This window comes from Lutra lutra, chromosome 2 (genome assembly GCF_902655055.1).
Source record: "Lutra lutra chromosome 2, mLutLut1.2, whole genome shotgun sequence".
Lineage (NCBI taxonomy): Eukaryota > Metazoa > Chordata > Mammalia > Carnivora > Mustelidae > Lutra > Lutra lutra.
The window spans coordinates 77,595,182-77,616,546 of NC_062279.1; the positions used below are offsets into that span (position 1 = coordinate 77,595,182).

The following is a 21,365-nucleotide window of genomic DNA, read 5'->3' on the forward strand; positions in this document are numbered from 1 at the left end:
TAAGCCACTTGAAAATGATGAAAGGAGGAAGAAATTCCTTGTGTGAGACCTATGTTAGACATCCATAGGCTTCTGCTACCTGGATGTACCCTAAAGGATTACTGATCTATAGAAATAAAACAAACTTAGATTTTACTAATGATTCATTAATATCATGTCTTTCTACTTTGTCTAACACATATTATATATATGTTGCCTTAGCTCCCTCACTATATTCCAAAGTTTTTGCTCATTGGCAGTGCTTCTCAGTTAAAATATTGTGTACCATACAATAACCAAAGTGATACCTTCATTGGAAGTTCCCAATAAATACTACTGAGTTGGATATACTAAGCAATCAATAAGATATAGAGCTTTATTGGTCCTTGAGACCAGTGACTTTTTTTTTTTTTTTTGTACACCCAGGTAGCAGGATAACATGGCTGTCCATTAGTAGTCTGAATCTTGACATCAGAAATGAGTAAGTGACAAATTGTAATTGAGGGCTTACGACTGGCACAGTTAACCTGATAGGAAGTTCAAAGGAATAAATTACTAATTAGAAATGAAGGTTTCAGATTGAGATGCATTATAAAATTAAAACTTAGATTTCATTGGGATTTAATGTTACCCCTAATGGACTAAAGTGATTTCCAATGTCCTTTTTGGCATCTCTTGGCACATTAAAAGTAATATGGCTGTCATTCATCTTCCGTTAATCTGAGGAAGTAAAATGATTATACTTTGAAATTATGTTTTATATAGTAATTTTTCTTTAAGCATAATTTAAAAACTGGAGTTGCCAATTGTGTGTTTCCTTTAAGCAGTTTTTATAACTGTGATCATGTTTCTGATTGGAGTGTGACATTTCCACCGTAAGAAAGCCTTTAGACTCATCAGGGCCTATTGATATTTTAAGTTCAATTCATTGTGTTTTTGCAACAATTTCCTAAAGCTAAAATATTCTCCATAATTCAAAACATAGAGATTATAGATTTTCAAATCCAATCAGTAAAATAAAAACATGTTAGGGAAATCAACATTTTTGGAGTGCCTATCACATGATAGACACAGTGCTAAAAAAAAGTTATACTAAATTGCTTCATTCAATCACAATATCCAATCATGATATTCAAATTCAGTAAGGAAAGGTGCTCCCCAATTAATGTACGAGAAACTGAGGCTAAGACACCGATTTAACCAAAATCATACAAAGGGGGCTAGAAGTAAAGCCAGAATTTTAAGAACCAGATTTGGTGCTTGCTTGGCAGTGCATAAAACTAAATTGGAATGGCATAGAGAGATTAGCATATCCCTGGTGCAAGAATGACACACAAATGCAGGAAGATTTCCACTTAAAAAAAAAAAAAAGCCAAATTTATTGGCTCCTAAGTCATATCATTTTGTCTATATACAAATGTTTCGATTCATGCTTAATCTTCCTTGTGTATTACATTTGAATCAAAAATGAGTTATTTTGTTATATGTTGCCATCATAAAAATATTCCAATCTATATCTGTGTAATAGTATTAGTATAAATTCAGAATTTTTATAATAATTTATATTTCAGATGTGAAATTATGTTTTGTTATTTATAGAATAGAAATACTATTACTTTAGTCAATCCCATTTTTATACTCCAGAAACATATTTGATAATGTCCAGTGATCATGTGGAAAATCATCTGATTATATACTATTTATGCCTTAGGTGCTATAGTAACAGATATAAAAATATGGTGAATTATGAAAAGTTAATTCAATGTAATTAACCATTAAGTTTTCTGAGGGTCAATATTTTACACAGAGGTATCTGATAAAAACACATTTCCTAAAATTATTATAAAATACTGCTATTAAAAACTGGTAAATATGGAAAAATGGTTAATTTATTAAGACTAAAATTTTCATGTGATTAAAGAGAACTTTTTGAAGGCTATTATTTCCACATGATGGGTATTTTATTGTGTTATCCCATTAATGAAAAATACTGCATGCCATTGACAATCATAGAGTTAGGACTGCTATTCCCTTACTCGACTCCAACTGCAGCTGCTGTGATGCGGGCCAAAGAGGCCCCACACAGTTTACATGTTATTCACCACAACACCTGCTTTTCTGCTTTTTCCAGTCTAGACAGCATCAGGCTTCTGCATAAGATTGCAACTAAAATTTTGTATACAGCAAATATGTCCATAGAACAGACACTGATACAGATTAGAACTAAGAATACTTATTTTAATCTTGCAATAACATCAGTCTTTCTTGTTCTAGATGCTTAACTTACTGCAGAGTATTAGATGACATTTTGTTTCACAAGCAGTGCAAAGTTTTCTATTGCGAAAGGGAGTTCTACTATAAGCACTTTAATGAGCACACAAATTAATTAACTTTACATTGAAGGATGAAAGTTTTTAATGTGCTGTGGTTAAAAAACAACAGACACCTTAACTATAAAGAGCAAACTGATAGTTGCCAGAGATGGGGGCATGGGTGAAATAGGTGATGGGTAGGATTTAAGGAGTGTACTGGTGATGACCACCGGGCGTTGTATGGAAGTATTCAATCACTATATTGTACACTTGAAACTAATATTACACTGGAATTTAATAAAACTAACTGGAATTTAAATAAAAATGTGGGGAAAAAATAAAAAGTAATTTTAAAAAAGAAAAAAAAAGGGGGAAACAATAGAAACCTATTACTATAAATCTGTAACTCTATTCATAATATAAAGCAACTTTCAGTAAGTATCTATATATAAGAATGAAAAAAATACATTATAAAATCATCAAATTGGAAGTGCATGTAACTGTGTATCCCCTCTATTCTCTGAATTATTATATCAGAAGATATCCTGAATTTCACTCTTTAAAATGAATTACATTATTAAGCTATGGATATATGAAGAGAAAAAGACATGAAGAGAAAAATTAAAATATCAAAATCAAAGTGCTTCTCTCTGGATTCCAGGATAGGAAGTCATTTAGGCTTTTAAAACTTCACAAGTAGTCCTATTAATATAAAAAAGTGGGGAGGATCAAATTTAGTGCAGTCAATTATGGAGTAGAGGTCTACACTTCAATTTGGCAGACAGGGGAAAGTCAAAATATGAATGGAGTTACTGCTGTTATCCTTTAGTAATTGCTTCAAATGTATTTTCTTAATTAGTGATAACTACCTTATCTCTTATGAGGAAGCATTTATCTTCTCCACTGTCTTTGCCTTATGTAAAATAGCATGTAATCAGTATTGGAAAATTTCACTTTTGTACATTCATCCTTGTAATCTTTCTCATCACTTAAAAATTTCTCTTGCAAATTTGATTGCTTAAGAGCTTATGCGAGTTTAATTAAAGAGAAATAATAAATTTGTGATGTATAAGCAAGTCCTTGGGAGTTCTACCATATTAAATATCTCAAATATATTAAATTAAGGGTCTCCAAGCAAAAGGTTCAAGATATTCTGGAAAGTCTCCTCTTAGAGGTTGCACTTAATGAGGAAAAGTAATAGCCTTCTTTAACAGAAGAAATAGCTTTCATTAACAGAAATGAAGAGATATTTATAATTGACTTGAAATATATCACGCCAGAAATCAATCTTTTGAGATATGAAATACATTACCATGATTTTATTATTTTTCTTTTTTTTAATTTATTTCTTCTTTTGTGAACCATGTCACACACACACAAATACGTGTATTATTAAAAACTGAAATTAAAACTAATTTAAAATAAACTCTTACCAAAAATTATACAAGGGTGCCTGGGTGGCTTATTCGGTTAAGGGTCCAAGTCTTGGTTTCAGCTCAGGTCATGATCTCATGGGTTGTGGGATTGAGTCCTTGTGGGGCTCACCCTCAGAGGGGAGTTGGCTTAAAGATTCTTTCCCTCTGCCACTCCCCCAGTTCATGGTCCCTCCCAAAATAAATAAATAAATATTTTTAAAACATTACATAGGAAATTGTTTCATCGTTAACATAACACTTCACTTTATTCTGACAAACAGGGACTTCATTTAACCAATATAAAAACTATAAATAATCTTGAACAATCATAATATATTTTATAAGGAGTTCAGGTACAATAAAAAAAATTTAAATTTTTTAAATGCATGATCATTTGGTGGTCGTTTATTTAATCTAATTCCACAGGAATGTTGAAATAAAAATGGAGTAATTTGAATGAATGTATGTTTGTAAATTGTGAGGATTTTAAAATTAAAAAAACAAAATGAAAATTCTCTTTTTAGTCATGGTTTTGTCATTTTTGTTGGTGCACTTGAGAATGAGGACAATGGTCTTCATTAATATAATTTCTAATTGGATCCAGTATCTTATAAAATAAAACATGGGCCAAGAAGTTGGGGAAATTCCTACGGTCTAGGTTACATTCCAGATGTAACTTAAGATACAACTGTGTTTGTGTGTATTTACTTATAATTTTAACTGCCACCACCCCTTGTGATGCTTGATATTTCTGTGAACATATCAGAAAACTCTAGAAATAAAGCTAGGAATGGAACTGAGGCTTTGTGCCTCAAAAATCTATTCATACATTTAAAAAAGAGCACTTTAAGTGTTGATCTAAACAATATTTCTCATGCTGAAGACATAAGTGTCTGAGTTATATGTATTTTCACCTGATACTTCATTGAAACTTCATAATTTGGTCCTAACATCAGTGAATACTGGCATGGCTCTTTCTTTCCTATCTCTGCTTTTATTTCTTTCCCTTGACTTACTGTACCTTTTAGAAACTCCAGTACAATGTTGAATGAAAATGATGATAATGGGAATTTTTCTCTTCTTACCAGTCTCTAAAGGAAGCTTTAAGGCTTTAACCCTTAAATACAACATTTAATTGAGGCATTTTGAATATCTTTTGGCAGATAAAGGATGTTTATTTTATTCTGAATGTTCTGAAAATGTTACCATTGGTGATTTTAACAAATGTGTTATTTTTCAGCAGTTATTAGAATGGTCTTATGAATTTTCTCTTTTAATCTTTCACTGTAAGTTGATTTTTATAATATCTACCAACCTCAATTTCCTGAATAAAGCATCTTTGGCATGATTTATTGTCATGACCAAGATATCCCTTATCAGATTGAGGTAGTTATCTTCTGCTCCTAGTATTCAGAGCATTTTATCATTAATGAGAGTTGAAAATTGTCCAGATATTTTTTCTTCATTTATTAAGGTGATAATGCTGTTCTGATAATTTAGGAGATTATGTTGTATTAAGGTTTAACTAACTTTTCATTCCTGGAATAACTACTTGGTCATACTCTATTATTTTTTATATATTATCATTTACATATGTTGCTACTTTCAAGTACTAATATTTTTTTCCATTTTATTTTATTTTATTTTATTTCTTTCCAGCATTCATTGTTTATGCACCACACCCAGTCTCCATGCAATATGTGCCCTCCATAATACCCTCATCTCAAGTAGTAATATTTTAATAAAGATTATTATGTCTGTATTTATGAAAGTCTATCATTTTTCTATTCTAGTAATGTTTTTGTCATGCTGTGATAGCAAGGTTTTTCTGAGTTCATAATATATATTGAGGTGTGCCTTCTTCTTCTACTTATGGAAGAGTCTGTGTAAGATTGGTATATTAGTTCATTCATTTCACTAGTAAAAATATCTAAACTCTGAACTTTCTTTGTGGGGGAAGATTTTGATAATAAATAAAATTTTTGAGAGACATAGAGCTATTCATATTTTCTATTTCATCTCCTTTTGATTGACTTAAAGAGTGATTTTTAAGCAATTTGTCAAGTATTCTAAATTCCTATTTTTTAATTTATTGACATAAGAGTGTTATGGAAAACATGACTTTATTATAGGCGCACCTGGGTGTCTCAGCCAGTTAAGCATCTGCCTTCAGCTCAGGTCATAATCCCAAGGTCCTGGGATCAAACCCCAAGTCAGGCTCCCTGTTCAGTAGGGAGCTGGTTCCCCCTCTCCCTCTACCCATCTCCCCTCAATGCTTGCTCTCTCTCTTTCTTTCTCTCTCTTTCAAATAAAGCAATAAAATCTTTAAAAAATGACTTTATTATAACTTTAATGTCTTTAGCATCTGTAATAATAGCATCTATTTAATTTAGATATAAGAAGTGTTATCTTTGATCAATTTTATGAATCTTTTCAAATACTAAATTTTGCTTTGCTAATTTTTCTGTTTTTATTTTATTGTATTGGTTGCTGCTTTTGTCTTTATTTTCCCTTCTATTTAATATGGATTTAATTTGCTTATATATTCTATATTCTTAAGGTGTGATCTTAGCTAATTTAAGCTAAATTTTTCTTACTTTCCTATATACCATTTAAATATACATGCACCATATTAGCTGCAACCCATACATTTTGAAATCCTATATTTTAATTATCATTTACCTTGAAACATTTTCTAAGTTGTGTTTTTGGTGATATATATATATATATATATATATATATATATAAATATACACACACACATATATGTGTATATATATAATATATAATGTGGTATATATACTATAATATATATGATTTATATTATATAGATTTATATTTATATATTATATATAATATTTTATATACTATATAAACTTATATATGATATATTTATTACTTATGTGTTTATTTTCATCCTGAAGAACCTCTTTTAGAATTTTTTATACAGTAAATAAGCTTGTAATTCTCCATTTTGTTTATCTGAACATGTCTCTACTCTTCATCTAGAATGGTTATTTTTTATCAGATATATAATTCTGTGCTCATAATTTTATTTTCACTTCCTTTCATAAAACAAAGATTCCATTCTATTGTTTTCTACCTCTTTTTGTTATTTTGTATTCTTGCTAATAAGAATGAAGTAGTCAATCCCATTATTGTTTACTATATCTAGTATGTTACCTCCCCCACCCACCCCCCCCTGCTTTAAACATTTCCTCTTCATCTTTTAATTTCACAGTTTGACTGTAATGTGCCTGGGTATCATTATTGCTTGCTTTACATTTATCAAGTTTCATTTTGTTTAGTTTCTCAGATTCATAAGTTGATATTGTCTTCTAAATTTGGGGCCAGTAAATACTTTTTTCTACTCATATTTCCTCTCTCTGTTGGTATTAAAATTGCATATGTATTTTTAAAAAAATACTTTACTTATTTATTTGAGAGAGAGAAAGAATGAGAGAGAGCATGAGAGGAAGGAGGTCAGCGGGAGAAGCACACACACTGCAGAGCAGAGAGCTCAATGTGGGTCTTGATCCTGGGATTCCAGGATCATGACCTGAGCTGAAGCCAGTCACTTGAACTAAGCCATCCAGGCACCCTAAAATTGCATATATTTTTACACTGTTATTTTTTCCACAGGTCTCCAGGACCCTGTTAAATTTTATTTAATGCTTTTTTCTCTTTATTTTTCTGAGAGCATAATTTCTATTTAAATGAATTCAAGTTACTGATGCTTCCCTAGGAATTATCAATATAATGCTAATTCTATTTGATAGTTAACTATTTAATTCTATATGTTGACTTTTCAGTTCTTATTTTTGTTTTAATTTGGAGTTTTTGTTACAGATATGTATGCATACACACACACACACACGTATATAGGATTGCAGCTGAAATTATTTTTCTTGTCATTCCTTATTTCCTTTTGACTCTTTGATTGTATTTATGATATCTTATGTAAAGTCCTTATTTACCTACTGCATATTTAGGTTATTTAAGTGTCAGTTTTTATTGACAGTTTTTTTTTTTTTTTTTCCCTTGAGTTTGGTCATCTTTTCCTATTTGCCTGTCTGGTTAATTTTTCACTGGATAGTGGACAATAAGAAAAATATGTTATGGACACTCTGGATTCTTTTTTCTTCCTCTGAAGAGTTCCCCCACCCACACCACCACCTAATAGGCAGTTATGTGAGCAGTCTCAAATTCCAAACTCTTGCCTTAGGCAGTAGTGAGAAGTTCAACATAAGCATAGTTCAAAACGGAAGTTATTAAAGGGACTTAGACATAGGAAGAAACAATTGGCTTGAGAATGCAACTGAAGTATTGGAGAGAGAGGATTAAAAAAAAATAGATATTGTAGCATTCCAAGTAAATTTAAAAAGTAAAAACTAAGGTTGTAGTAGAGTAGAAAGTGTTATGTTGTTGTTGTTTTTGTTGTTGTTTTTTAATTTCACTTGCTCAGCATTTCTTTATCTTTATAGATATCCATCTCCATGACTCGGTGTCCAAGCATTTGGATGAAGTTGACTTCATCCTTAGTTCTAGATGGAGCACACATAACTTAGTCTATTCATCAAAACATGCAGTCAATATCAATCCTAGGTTTTGGATGAAATGATCAATCTGTTGAGCACTTTCTGTCCTGCCCAGATTTATAAAGACATACTACAGAGGTCATATCTTGAGAAATTCTGTTATGGAAGCTATCATGTGGATAGAGCCAGCTTAAAAATGAAAATATCATATTAAAAACCAGAACAGAGTTATAGAAACAAAAAAAAATATATATGTTGATAACATTCATTGATATCCAGGATCCATTTGTACCCAGAGGTAATTTCCAGGTGTTAACATTGATATTAACAGAATACCTGAGAAAATGGAAGAAGGATAATGCAGTGAAAATGCCTGAAAAACACTGTGATCAAAACAATTAAAAAATAAAGTAGAAATTGTCCCTGTTTACACACTGTCTTAACTAAGGGTTGAATGCAACTACAAATAGCAGAAAACTCAAAAACCAGTGCCCTAAATAAATAAGGAGGTGTTTATCTTTCATGGGCAGGCTGGGATTTGTAATGATTGATCAGCTATGTCATCAAGAACCAGGCTCTCCATTTCTCATTCTGTACCTTCCTTTGTGAGAGTTGTTGCACTTTAGATATCATGTAGCCATTTTAGGTGAATAAAGAAAGTGGAGGAAGAAATGCTAACAAACTTCCTAATATCTCACTTGGATAGCTTAATCTTTTGGCTAATTTTTCATTTTTGCTTCTAGATCAGATAATGCCATGATAAAAAAGGGCTTGACATGAATATTGCATAAGCCAGTAAATAAGGGCTTTTAAACATGCTGGAGATAAAGGAAGACATTTTAATTTTTTTGTTTTTTATTTTTTTAAGATTTTATCAATTTATTTGAGAGAGAGACCACTGGAGAGATGTGGGGGGAGAGAGAGTAAGTGCAAGTGCAAGTGGAGGACAGAGGGAGAAGCAGGCTTCCCTCTGAACAGGGAACCCAACATGGGGCTCTAACTCAGGACTCTGGGATCATGACCTGAGCTGAAGGCAGAGACTTAACCAACTGAGCCACCCAGGCACTCCAAAGGAGGACATTTTAGAAAAGGAATGACAAAAGGAAATGTGAGATAGTATAGATAAGAAAACTATTTCCTTTGTGGAAATGAAGGGGAGTTAGTTTGCTTGTTTTCCATTAAGAAAGGCAAAAACGGGGGCGTCTTGGTGGCTCAGTGGGTTAAGCCTCTGCCTTTGGCTTGGGTCATGATCCCAGAGTCCTGGGATAGAACCCCGCATCGGACTCTCTGCTCAGCAGAGAGCCTGTTTCCCCCTCTCTCTCTACCTGCCTCTCTGCCTACTTGTAACTTTCTTTAAAATAAATAAATTAAAAAAAAAAAAAAAAAGAAAGGCCAAAATGCAAAAGTATATGGAGAGGGTCTTAAAAATTATGATATGTTAAAAATCACCTCCGGAAGATTTTAATTATGATGTGCTTTATCCTTTCCAAGATCTAATGAGTAGCTGGCCTGGAGAAAGTAATCTATGTTTTTAAACAATCACTCATTAAGATTCTGATATAAGGGGCGCCTGGGTGGCTCAGTGGGTTAAAGCCTCTGCCTTCAGCTCAGGTCATGATCCCAGGGTCCTGGGATCGAGCCCCGCATCAGGCTCTCTGCTCAGCAAGGAGCCTGCTTCCTCCTTTCTCTCTGCCTGCCTCTCTGCCTACTTGTGATCTCTGTCAAATAAATAAATAAAATCTTTAAAAAAAAAAGATTCTGATATAAGTGATATGCACATTACATTAAAAAAAGGAGTATATTTTAAATAAGAGAGGAGAAAAGATACAAGAGCACTACATCTTCTCTGTAAAGTGGATAAAAATTTTCTATGCCTATCATGACAGTTTCATGAGTGAGGCTTGAGGCTTGAGAAAAATTTAAAAAAAAATTGTGAACACTGTGTTAGGACATTCACAAGATGAATATAGCTTTCTTTAGATGGGTAGTGACTTAAATCATTCTGGTCCATGTTTTTCCAGCCACATGTTACAGTCTAGTGTCCACAAAAACAAAAATCAAAATGATTTCGTCTAAGAGTATTGTTGGACTATAATAATGCAAACTTAATTTCTTAAATACAAGGTGACCTATCTTAAGTAAAAAACAAACAAGATGATTATAACTTTTTAACTTAAACTTATTTATGTGCATTCCTAATGTATACTTTGCCTTGCAAACTACATGAATTTTAAACAGTAATGAATATGTTACAATGCTCCCTTCCAGAAACACATATACTAAAATTGGAATGATACAGTGAAGATTACCAATCCCAAGCAGATGCCACACAGAGTGCAGAGCTTGATGTGGGGTCTGAACCTGAGCTGAAATCAAGAGTCAGTTGCCCAAACGACTGAGCCACACTGGTGTCCCAGTAACAGTTTGTTCTTAATCATGATTTCTGTACTGAGCTAAGGCAGTATAGGTCCTTTTCTGACCTTTACTTGATGCGTGATCTAGACTGAGATTTGGAGCCTCTTTCTTCTTTGTCAAATGAAGATGATGAACTTTCAGACATGAAATTAAGTTTGTAAAGTGTTTAGATTGGTTCTCTCCACATTTTCTAATATAAAGTAATAAAATCTGAAGATACAGTTAGTAAAAAAATGAAAAAAGAAAAAGAAAGAATAGAGAATTTATTGCTCTTTTAAAAGTCAGATTACCAGCATAAGAATATATGATTGCTGAGTAGCAAATAGAATCCAAACAATTTTAAAAGTTGGCTTAAAAACATAATTTTTCAAATGGAAGCTAAGTGTGTTACATTTAAAAAAATGTATTGCTATGATAGCCTAGTAAAAAGTTTATATATACATGATTATGGAAAATGTTGATGATGCTGGAAGTATACTGATATGTAAATATAGGTAGAACTGAAGAATGGAGAATATTTGTACCATTTAGTTATAATGTTTATTTGATCCAAGGAGGGTAATTAAATCCCATTGTCACTTCTTCTTTTTTTTTTTTTAAAGATTTAAAAAATATATATTTATTTGACAGAGAGAGAGAGATTACAAGTAGGCAGAGAGGCAGGCAGAGAGAGAGGAAGGGAAGCAGGCTCCCCACTGAGCAGAGAGCCTGATGCAGGGCTCAGTCCCAGACCCTGAGATCTCATGACCTGAGCTGAAGGCAGAGGCTTAATCCACTGAACCACTCAGGTGCTCCCCATTGTCACTTATTCTTAACATTTCTTACTGTGCTACATGGATTGATATGCTTACAATGAAAAAATTAATAATATTTTATTAGATAACAAAAGTATTGCATGATTCTTTAAATGTTTCTCATGTGTAAGATTTTGATATATAAAGAGGCAAAAAAAATCAGAATCTTTTTACCCTAAATATAATTACATTTTTAAAAAATGTGTTTGTACGTAGTTTTTTGTCTAAATCTCAAAGGAGTACATGGATTCCTAATTTGTTCAGGACATTTCTATCCTTTAATCTCACCTGATTGCTTCAGCTTTGTTGATTGACTATAGTTTCTATCATTTCAATAAATCTCTCTAATTGAGGTTCCATAAGAGAGAATAGCAGACACCTCATTTCAGTCCTATATCTCAGTTGAAGTTCTCTTTTACTCCCATATTTTTGAGATTGTCGACATCAGATGATAAAAAGGTGTCGATGAATATGTAGAGATTATGAATACTTAGTCCCTGGGAATAAACTTAGTTTAAACATAGTGTATTGTATAATGGATGGAATATAGAAATGATTTGCTATCAGAGTATAGATAAAAGGTTTATTAGTGAGAATAGATTGTTGGAATATAATTATAAAGACAATGATTGTGATTACTTGCAGTTTACCAGAAACCACATGTGCATGTATCATAAAACATAACATTTTTATTCTTACTGATTGGTGAAGCTAGTTTAACTTGTGAAATGGAACACAAGGGTACAGAAAGGAATCTAAGTCCTTCCTAGGGTTCTGATTGCAAAATCCTTGCTCTTGTCACTCAGCCAAATGCCTTCTTTGCTTCTACTTTAATGGATGCCTATTTTGTGATGGATAGTACACTAGAAGATTTACTGACCTAAACTTATTTAATTAAAATAAATTCAGTTTTACCAACCTTAGTTTAAAGGTGAGAAAACTAAGATTCAAGGAGTCTAACTTTCTCAGGTTCATATAATTATTAAACATCAGATCATTTGGTTCATACTAGAACAAGCCTGGGAAGTTTATCAGAACCAATACAGAATAATTAAGCTTTAATATTTATAGCAATTTTTTTAATTTTATTTTTTATAATTCTAAGACAAGATAATTGTTAAATAAGAATGTCAAAATATCACAGGAAAGATAAGGTTTATCTGACATAAAATCCACACTGTGATGTTTCCACTCTAAGGAGTTTAATAAAATGCAACAAGAGTATTTTAAATTGCGATTATTGAATACAAGCCTATACCATTTTTTTTTTTAAATTTAAGTACTCAGCTGTTTTCTTTCTTTAAACATAAGAAGAATTTGAGGATGGGAGGAGTCAAGATGGTGGAAAAGTAGCAGGCTGAGACTATATCAGGTAGCAGGAGATCAGCTAGATAGCTTATCAAACCATTGCAAACACCTACAAATCCAATGGGAGATCAAAGAGAAGAAGAACAGCAATTCTAGAGACAGAAAATTGACCACTTTCTGAAAGGTAGGACCCGCAGAGAAGTGAATCCAAAGTGACGGGAAGGTAGACCATGGGGAGTGGCCAGCTCCCGGCAAACGGCGGCGCAACGGAGCACAAAATCAGGACTTTTAAAAGTCTTCTCCACTGAAAGACATAGCTCCAGAGGCTAAACCGGATGAAGCCCACACAGGGCCAGCGTGGCCCTAGGTCCCTCAGGGTCACAGAAGGATTGGGGGTGTCTGAGTGTCGCAGAGCTCGCAGGTGTTAGACCGGGGAATACAGCTACAGAGACAGAGCTGAGCAATGAGCTCTCAGCTCGGGGTTACCTTGAACCGGTCATAGGCTGGGTGAGCACGGAGCACAGCCAGAGGCCAGGGAGATGGGAGTGATTGGGCTCTTTTCTCTGAGGGCACACTGAGGAGTGGGGCCCTGAGCTCTCAGCTCCTCCGGGCCAGAGACTGGGAGGCCACCATTTTCATTCCAGTCCTCCGGAACCCTACCGAAAGCATTCAGGGGACAAAAGCTCTGAAAGTGAACCCGAGCAGATTACTTAGCCTGGCCCCTGGTAAGGACGGTGCAATTCCGCCTCGGGTAAAGACACTTGAGAATCACTACAACAGGCCCCTCCCCCAGAAGATCAAGAAGAAATCCAGCCAAGACAAAGTTCACCTACCAAGGAGAGCAGCAGAATTCCAGTGGAGGGGAAAGTAAAGAACAGAACTCATGGCTTTCTCCCCATGATTCTTTAGTCTTGCAGTTAATTTAATTTTTTTAATTTAAATTTATTTTTTTCTTCTGCTAATTTTTTTTAACTTTTATTCTTTTCTTTTTTTAACTTTTTAAACTAGTTTATCTAATATATATATTTTTTCTTTTTTATATTTTTTCTTTATTTGTTTTCTTTTTTCTTTTTTTTTTTTTTTGTTTGTTTTTCTGAACTTCTTTTTATACCCTTTCTTCCTCCCACAATTTGGGGTATCTTCTGATTTGGTTAAAGCACATTTTCCTGGGGTCTTTGCCACACTTTCATTATTTTATTTGCTCCTTCATATACTCTTATCTGGACAAAAGGACAAGGTGGAAGAACTCACCACAAAAAAAAAGAACAAGAGGCAGTACCAAAGGCTAGGGACCTAATCAATACAGACATTGGTAATATGTCAGATATAGAATTCAGAATGATGATTCTCAAGGTTCTAGCCAGGCTTGAAAAAGGCATGGAAAATATTAGAGAAACCCTCTCTGGAGAGGGTTTGGAGAAATAAAAGAACTAAAATTTAACAAAGTTGAAATAAAAAAATGTATTAATGAGGTGCAATAAAAAATGGAGACTCTTACTGCTAGGATAAATGAGGCAGAAGAAAGAATTAGTGATGTAGAAGACCAAATAACAGAATAAAGAAGCTGAGCAAAAGAGGGACAAACAGCTACTGGACCATGAGGGGAGAATTCAAGAGATGAGTGACACCATAAGATAAAACAACATTAGAATAATTGGGATTCCAGAAGAAGAAGAAAGAGAGAGGGGACCAGAAGGTATATTGGAGAAAATTATTGTAGAGAACTTCCCTAATATGGCAATGGGAACAAGCATCAAAATCCAGGAGGTGCAGAGAACCCCCCACCCCCTCAAAATCAACAAGAATAGGTCCACACCCCGTCAACTGATAGTAAAATTTACAAGTCTTAGCAACAAAGAGCCTGAAAGCAGACCGGGAAAAGAAGTCTGTAACATACAATGGTAAAAATATTAGATTGGCAGCGGACTTATCCACAGAGACCTGGCAGGCCAGAAAGAACTGGCATGATATATTCAGAGCAGGAAATGAGAAAAACATGCAGCCAAGAATACTATATCCAGCTATGCTATCATTGAAAATAGAAGGAGAGATAAAAATCTTCCAGGACAAACAAAAACTGAAAGAATTTGCAAACGCCAAACCAGCTCTACAGGAAATATTGAAAGGGGTCCTCTAAGCAAAGAGAGAGCCTAAAAGTAGTAGATCATAAAGGAACAGAGACAATATATAGTAACAGTCATCTTACAGGCAATACAATGTCACTAAATTCATCTCTCTCAATAGTTACCCTGAATGTTAATGGGCTAAACGCCCCAATCAAAAGACACAGGGTATCAGAATGGATAAAAAAACAAAACCATCAATATGTTGCCTACAAGAAACTCATTTTAGACCTGAAGATACCTCCAGATTTAAAGTGAGGGAGTGGAAAACAATTTACCATGCTAATGGACATCAGAAGAAAGCTGGAGTGGCAATACTTATATCAGATCAATTAAATTTTAATCCAAAGACTATAATAAGAGATGAGGAAGGACACTATATCATACTCAAAGGGTCTGTCCAAAAAGAAGATCTAACAATTTTAAATATCTATGTCCCTAACGTGGGAGCAGCCAACTATATAAACCAATTAATAACAAAATAAAAAAAAAAAAACATCAACAATAATACAATAATAGTAGGGGACTTTAACACTCCCCTCACTGAAATGGACAGATCATCTAAGCAAAAGATCAAAAAGGAAATAAAGGCCTTAAATGACACACTCGACCAGGTGGACATCACAGATATATTCAGAACATTTCATCTCAAAGCAACAAAATACACATTCTTCTCTAGTGCACATGGAACATTCTCCAGAAGAGATCACATCCTGGGTCATAAACCAGGTCTCAACCCGTATCAAAAGATTGGGATCATTCCCTGCATATTTTCAGACCACAATGCTCTGAAGCTAGAACTCAATCACAAGAGGAAATTTGGAAAGAACCCAAATACATGGAGACAAAACAGCATCCTTCTAAAGAATGAATGGGTCAACCAGGAAATTAAAGAAGAATTGAAAAAATTCATGGAAACAAAGGATAATGAAAACACAACGGTTCAAAATCTGTAGGACACAGCAAAGGCAATCCTGAGAGGAAAATATATAGTGGTACAAGCCTTTCTCAAGAAACAAGAAAGGTCACAAATACACAACCTAACCCTACACCTAAAGGAGCTGGAGAAAGAACAAGAAAAAAACCCTAAAACCAGCAGGAGAAGAGAAATCATAAAGATCAGAGCAGAAATCAATAAAATAGAAACCAAAAAAACAATATAACAAATCAATGAAACTAGGAGCTGGTTCTTTGAAAGAATTAATAAGATTGATAAACCCCTGGCTAGACTTATCAAAAAGAAAATAGAAAGGACCTAAATAAATAAAATCATGAATGAAAGAGGAGAGATCACAACTAACACCAAAGAAATACAAACAATTATTCGAACATACTAGGAACAACTCTACACCAACAAATTTGACCATCTGGAAGAAATGGATGCATTCCTAGAGGCATATAAACTACCACAACTGAACCAGGAAGAAATAGAAAACCTGAACAGACCCATAACCAGTAAGGAGATTGAAACAGTCATCAAAAATCTCCAAACAAAGAAAAGCCCAGGGCCAGATGGCTTCCCAGGGGAATTCTACCAAACATTTAAAGAAGAACTCATTCCTATTCTCCTGAAACTGTTCCAAAAAATAGAAATGGAAGGAAAACTTCCAAACTCATTTTATGAGGCCAGCATCACCTTGATCCCAAAACCAGACAAGGATCCCATCAAAAAAGAGAACTACAGACCAATATCCTTAATGAACACAGATGCAAAAATTCTCACAAAAATACTAGCCAATAGGATTCAACGGTATATTAAAAGGATTATTCACCACGACCAAGTGGGATTTTTCCAGGGCTGCAAGGTTGGTTCAACATCCACAAATCAATCAATGTGATACAACACTTTAATAAAAGAAAGAACAAGAACCATATGATACTCTCAATAGATGCTGAAAAGCATTTGACAAAGTATAGCATCCTTTCCTGATCAAAACTCTTCAAAGTGTAGGGATAGAGTGCACATACCTCAATATTATCAAAGCCAGCTATGAAAAACCCACTGCAAATATCATTTTCAATGGAGAAAAACTGAAGCTTTTCTGCTAAGGTCAGGAACACGGAAGGGATGTCCATTATCACCACTGCTATTCAACATAGCACTAGAAGTCCTAGCTTCAGTAATCAGACAACAAAAAGAAATTAAAGGCATCCAAATCGGCAAAGAAGAAGTCAAACTATCACTCTTTGGAGATGATATGATACTATATGTGGAAAACCCAAAAGACTCCACTCCAAAACTGCTAGAACTGGTACAGGAATTCAGTAAAGTCTCAGGATATAAAATCAGTTGCATTTCTCTACACCAACAAGAAGACAGAAGAAAGAGAAATTAAGGAATCAATCCCATTTACAATTGCACCCAAAACTGTAAGATACCTAGGAATAAACCTAACAAAAGAGGCTAAGAATCTAAACTCAGAACACTATGAAGTACGCATGAAAGAAATTGAGGAAGACACAAAGAAATGGAAAAATGTTCCATGCTCCTGGATTGGAAGAATAAATATTGCGAAAATGTCTATGCTACCTAAAGCAATCTACACATTGAATGCAATCCCTATCAAAATCCCACCCATTTTTTTTCAAAGAAATGGAACAAATAATCCTAAAATTTATATGGAACCAGAAAAGACCTTGAATAGCCAAAGAAGTATTGAAAAAGAAAGCCAAAGTTGGTGGCATCACAATTCCGGACTTCAAGCTCTATTACAAAGCTTGATGATTTGTCATCATCAAGACAGCATGGTACTGGCACAAAAACAGACACATAGATCAATGGAACAGAATAGAGAGCCCAGAAATAGACCCTCAACTCTATGGGCAACTAATCTTCGACAAAGCAGGAAAGAATGTCCAGTGGAAAAAAGACAGTCTCTTCAACAAATGGTGTTGGGAAAATTGGACAGCCACATGCAGAAAAATGAAATTGGACCACTTCCTTACACCACACACGAAAATAGACTCAAAATGGATGAAGGACCTGAACACAGGCAGCAACTTCTTTGACCTCAGCCACAGCAACATCTTCCTAGGAACATTGCCAAAGGCAAGGGAAGCAAGGGCAAAAATGAACTATTGGGATTTCATCAAGATCAAAAGCTTTTGCACAGCAAAGGAAAGAGTTAACAAAACCAAAAGATAACTGACAAAATGGGAGAAGATATTTGCAAATGACATATCAGATAAAGGGCTACTGTCCAAAATCTATAAAGAACTTAGCAAACTCAACACCCAAAGAACAAATAATACAATAAAGAAATGGGCAGAAGACATGAACAGACATTTCTGCAAAGAAGACATCCAGATGGCCAACAGACACATGAAAATGTGCTCCACATCACTCGGCATCAGGAAAATACAAATCAAAACCACAATGAGATATCACCTCACACCAGTCAGAATGGCTGAAATTAACAAGTCAGGAAGAATACAAACGTAGTGATCCAAAGGAGCACGTGCACCTGAATGTTTATAGCAGCAATGTCTACAATAGCCAAACTATGGAAAGAACCTAGATGTCCATCAACAGATGAATGGAAAAGAAGAAGTGGTATATATACACAATGGAATACAATGTAGCCCTCAAGAGAAATGAAATCTTGCCATTTGCGAAGACGTGGATGGACCTAGAGGGTATCATGCTTAGTGAAATAAGTCAATCAGAGAAAGACAACTATCATATGATCTCCTTGATTATGAAGAAGTGGAGATGTAATGTCGGAGGTTAGGGGTGTAGGAGAAGAATAAATGAAACAAGATGGGATCAGGAGGGAGACAAACCATAAGTGACTCTTAATCTCACAAAACAAACTGAGGGTTGCTGGGGGGAGTGGGGGTTGGGAGAGGTGGGTGGGGTTATGGACATTGGGGAGGGTATGTGCTATGGTGAGTGCTGTGAAGTGTGTAAGCCTGCGATTCATAGACCCGTACCCCTGGGGATAAAAATACATTATATGTTTATAAAAAAACAAAAAATAAAAAAATAAAGATAAAAAAAGAAGAATTTGGGGATGTAATATATAATTATTTAATAATAAAATAAACATAAAATAATTTGATTAGTCAATGATATATGTAGTATAATTGAGCTACATTAATAGTTCATGTTTTGTATATTTTATGTTTGTTTCAATTCAAAGTCTTCACAGAAAACTAATATTTTAAACATGACCTTCAGACTTAATTGTATTTTTTGCATTTTCTATATTTATATTGTTAGTTCACTGACCAGATATGTTTCAGAAAAGTTAAATGTGAAACAAAATTTGTAATTTATAATTTAAAAGATACTGAGGGAATGTATTCTTTAAAGGAGAGCTTAGATGAGTATTTTTAATATGTAAATAAAACCTTTTGCACATGGGGGCATCTGAGTGGCCCCGTAGGTTAAGCATCTTCTTTCAGCTCAGGTCATGATCCCAGAGACCTGGGATCTAAGTTCTAGTCCAGTGGGTCTCCCTACTCAGTGGGGAGGCTGCTTCTCCTTCTGCCTGCTGCTCCCCCTGCTTGTGCTGTCTTTCTCTCTGTCAAATAAATAAAAATCTTTTAAAAAGACCCCACAACTTTTTGCATATGAGTTTACCTATATGTTTTCTTAAACTGGATACTATTTAAAGAAATCATGGAATTTTTCTTCTGGTCTCCTTGTTTTCCCACTGTGCTCGGGAGTCCTCCTACCCCGGGGTCTTTGTTTTTTATCATCAGTGTCATCATCTAGTGAGAACATATATCACCACATTAAGTGTTGGGAGTATTATACTAGATGCTGCATTAGTGAATCATCACATATTAGTTCTGGTTTCCAAGAAAATTTGTGATTATATTTTGAGTTCAACAGATATAATTTCTATCAGGCTTGGTTAACAGATTTGTTAATACCTTAATTAGCTCCAAGCTTGTTTGAAATTCAGTACTCAATTTTTAAGGTATAATTCTTAAACCATGTAAATTAAAATAACAAGACACCAATAATACTTATGGTACAGTTGCAGTGTTGCCGACATACTTGTAAGTATATGTTACAAAAGGAATCAATCTTGCAACATGGTGGTTATACTAACATTCCCGTTTCATAGATGATAATTCTGAGACAAGAGGTGTGTGATTTGCCTTCATCACGTAATTCTTGCTTTTATTATAGATTCTACTTCAACACCTTTCCCTTAGCCCCCAGTTCCTAAACACTGTTAACCAGCTTCTCAGTTCAGAAGCAGGAATTTCCTCTGAAGCTTTATAGCTTTATTTGCCCTCATTGAAGTAATGTCCTAAAAAGATATTGTGTCTTCCGTACTTCTAATCTGCAAGTGAACTACATGACCTTTTATCTTTGTTAAAAGTGTAGAAAATCACATCACAAATTTATGTTAATATACCAGTGGGTGCACTAATGAATATCACAATGGTAGAACATAGTAGTGTGGATTTCAAGCACCAAATTCATTCATCCTGATCACACACTAGTTCTGATGAAGGGCAAAATAGAGAAATCTGACTTTTCTAGCCCTATAAAATGCAACTGATTTTATTTTACTTTAAAATAAATCCTTGTTCTTTTATTACTTTGCCATTGCTACATACCGTTTATTATCCTGAAAACGATAGGTATAAAATATTTTCTCTTAAAAATATGGATACAATATTTCCATTTATTAACTTAAGTTACTTTTATGTATATTTTATTGCTTTTATTTTATTCTAAAGTAACATTAAAGTTGTACTTTGTTTTTTGATTTTGTATTTATTTTCTTCTCATATTTCCCAACTAAGTGAAGTTCTGCATTAGAAGTTCTTAATTATCTGAGGGCACACAAGGTGAGGAATCTCTTTATTCTCTTGGCTTCCTACACATTGCTGGCTTTATTTTTACATTTCTGGCTGATCTTCAGTCTTTTTGTTTGCCAACTCGTCCTTTACTAACAACCTTTAGACTGGCAGTGCCAGCTTTAATCCCCTTCTCTTGTCTCCAGAAGAACTCTTCCAGCCCAAAGTAAGTGCTGTGACATTCACAAAATTAACTTCAGTGTCTCTGGCCTTTGAGGCTTTGAGTTTTAGCATCTTGCTGTTCTTTTTTTTTTTCCCCTTCTCAAGGCTGGTTCCTTTTCAAGCTTATAGTAGTATTAGTAAGGTATGCCCTCATAGGGAGGCCTTGCATGGCCATTTTGTCCAAAGTAATTTTTCCAGCCTAATTTTTCCCTATAATATTGTGCTCAGAATTTAGCTCTTTCGTGTGTTTACTATTTAATTCTTCTCACTGTAATTATGCTTCCTGATAGCAGGCGATTTTTTGGTGAGTTGGTTCGCTTTTATATACACAGGACCTTGAATACTGTATATTCCCTAGTGGGTATTTTATAAATATTTATAATGGATAGAAAAATTCATTTATAAATAAAAACATATAATATATTGCTAACTCCTAGCTAATTTACAATGGAGGCTAGAGTTACTATAACACTTGTTTGTAGTAAGTTATAAATAA

The 21,365-nt window shown here is 34.1% G+C and overlaps 1 protein-coding gene and 1 non-coding gene across 5 annotated transcripts in view; both read left to right on the plus strand.

Moving 5' to 3' along the window:
* The window catches only part of FSTL5 (follistatin like 5), a 758,840-nt gene that overhangs the window by 506,956 nt on the left and 230,519 nt on the right, over positions 1-21,365 (plus strand). The gene's annotated exons all lie outside the window — the stretch shown is intronic.
* Positions 1,236-1,340, plus strand: LOC125094594 (U6 spliceosomal RNA). Its single transcript, XR_007125605.1, has one exon. It is a non-coding gene; the product is annotated as a U6 spliceosomal RNA (small nuclear RNA).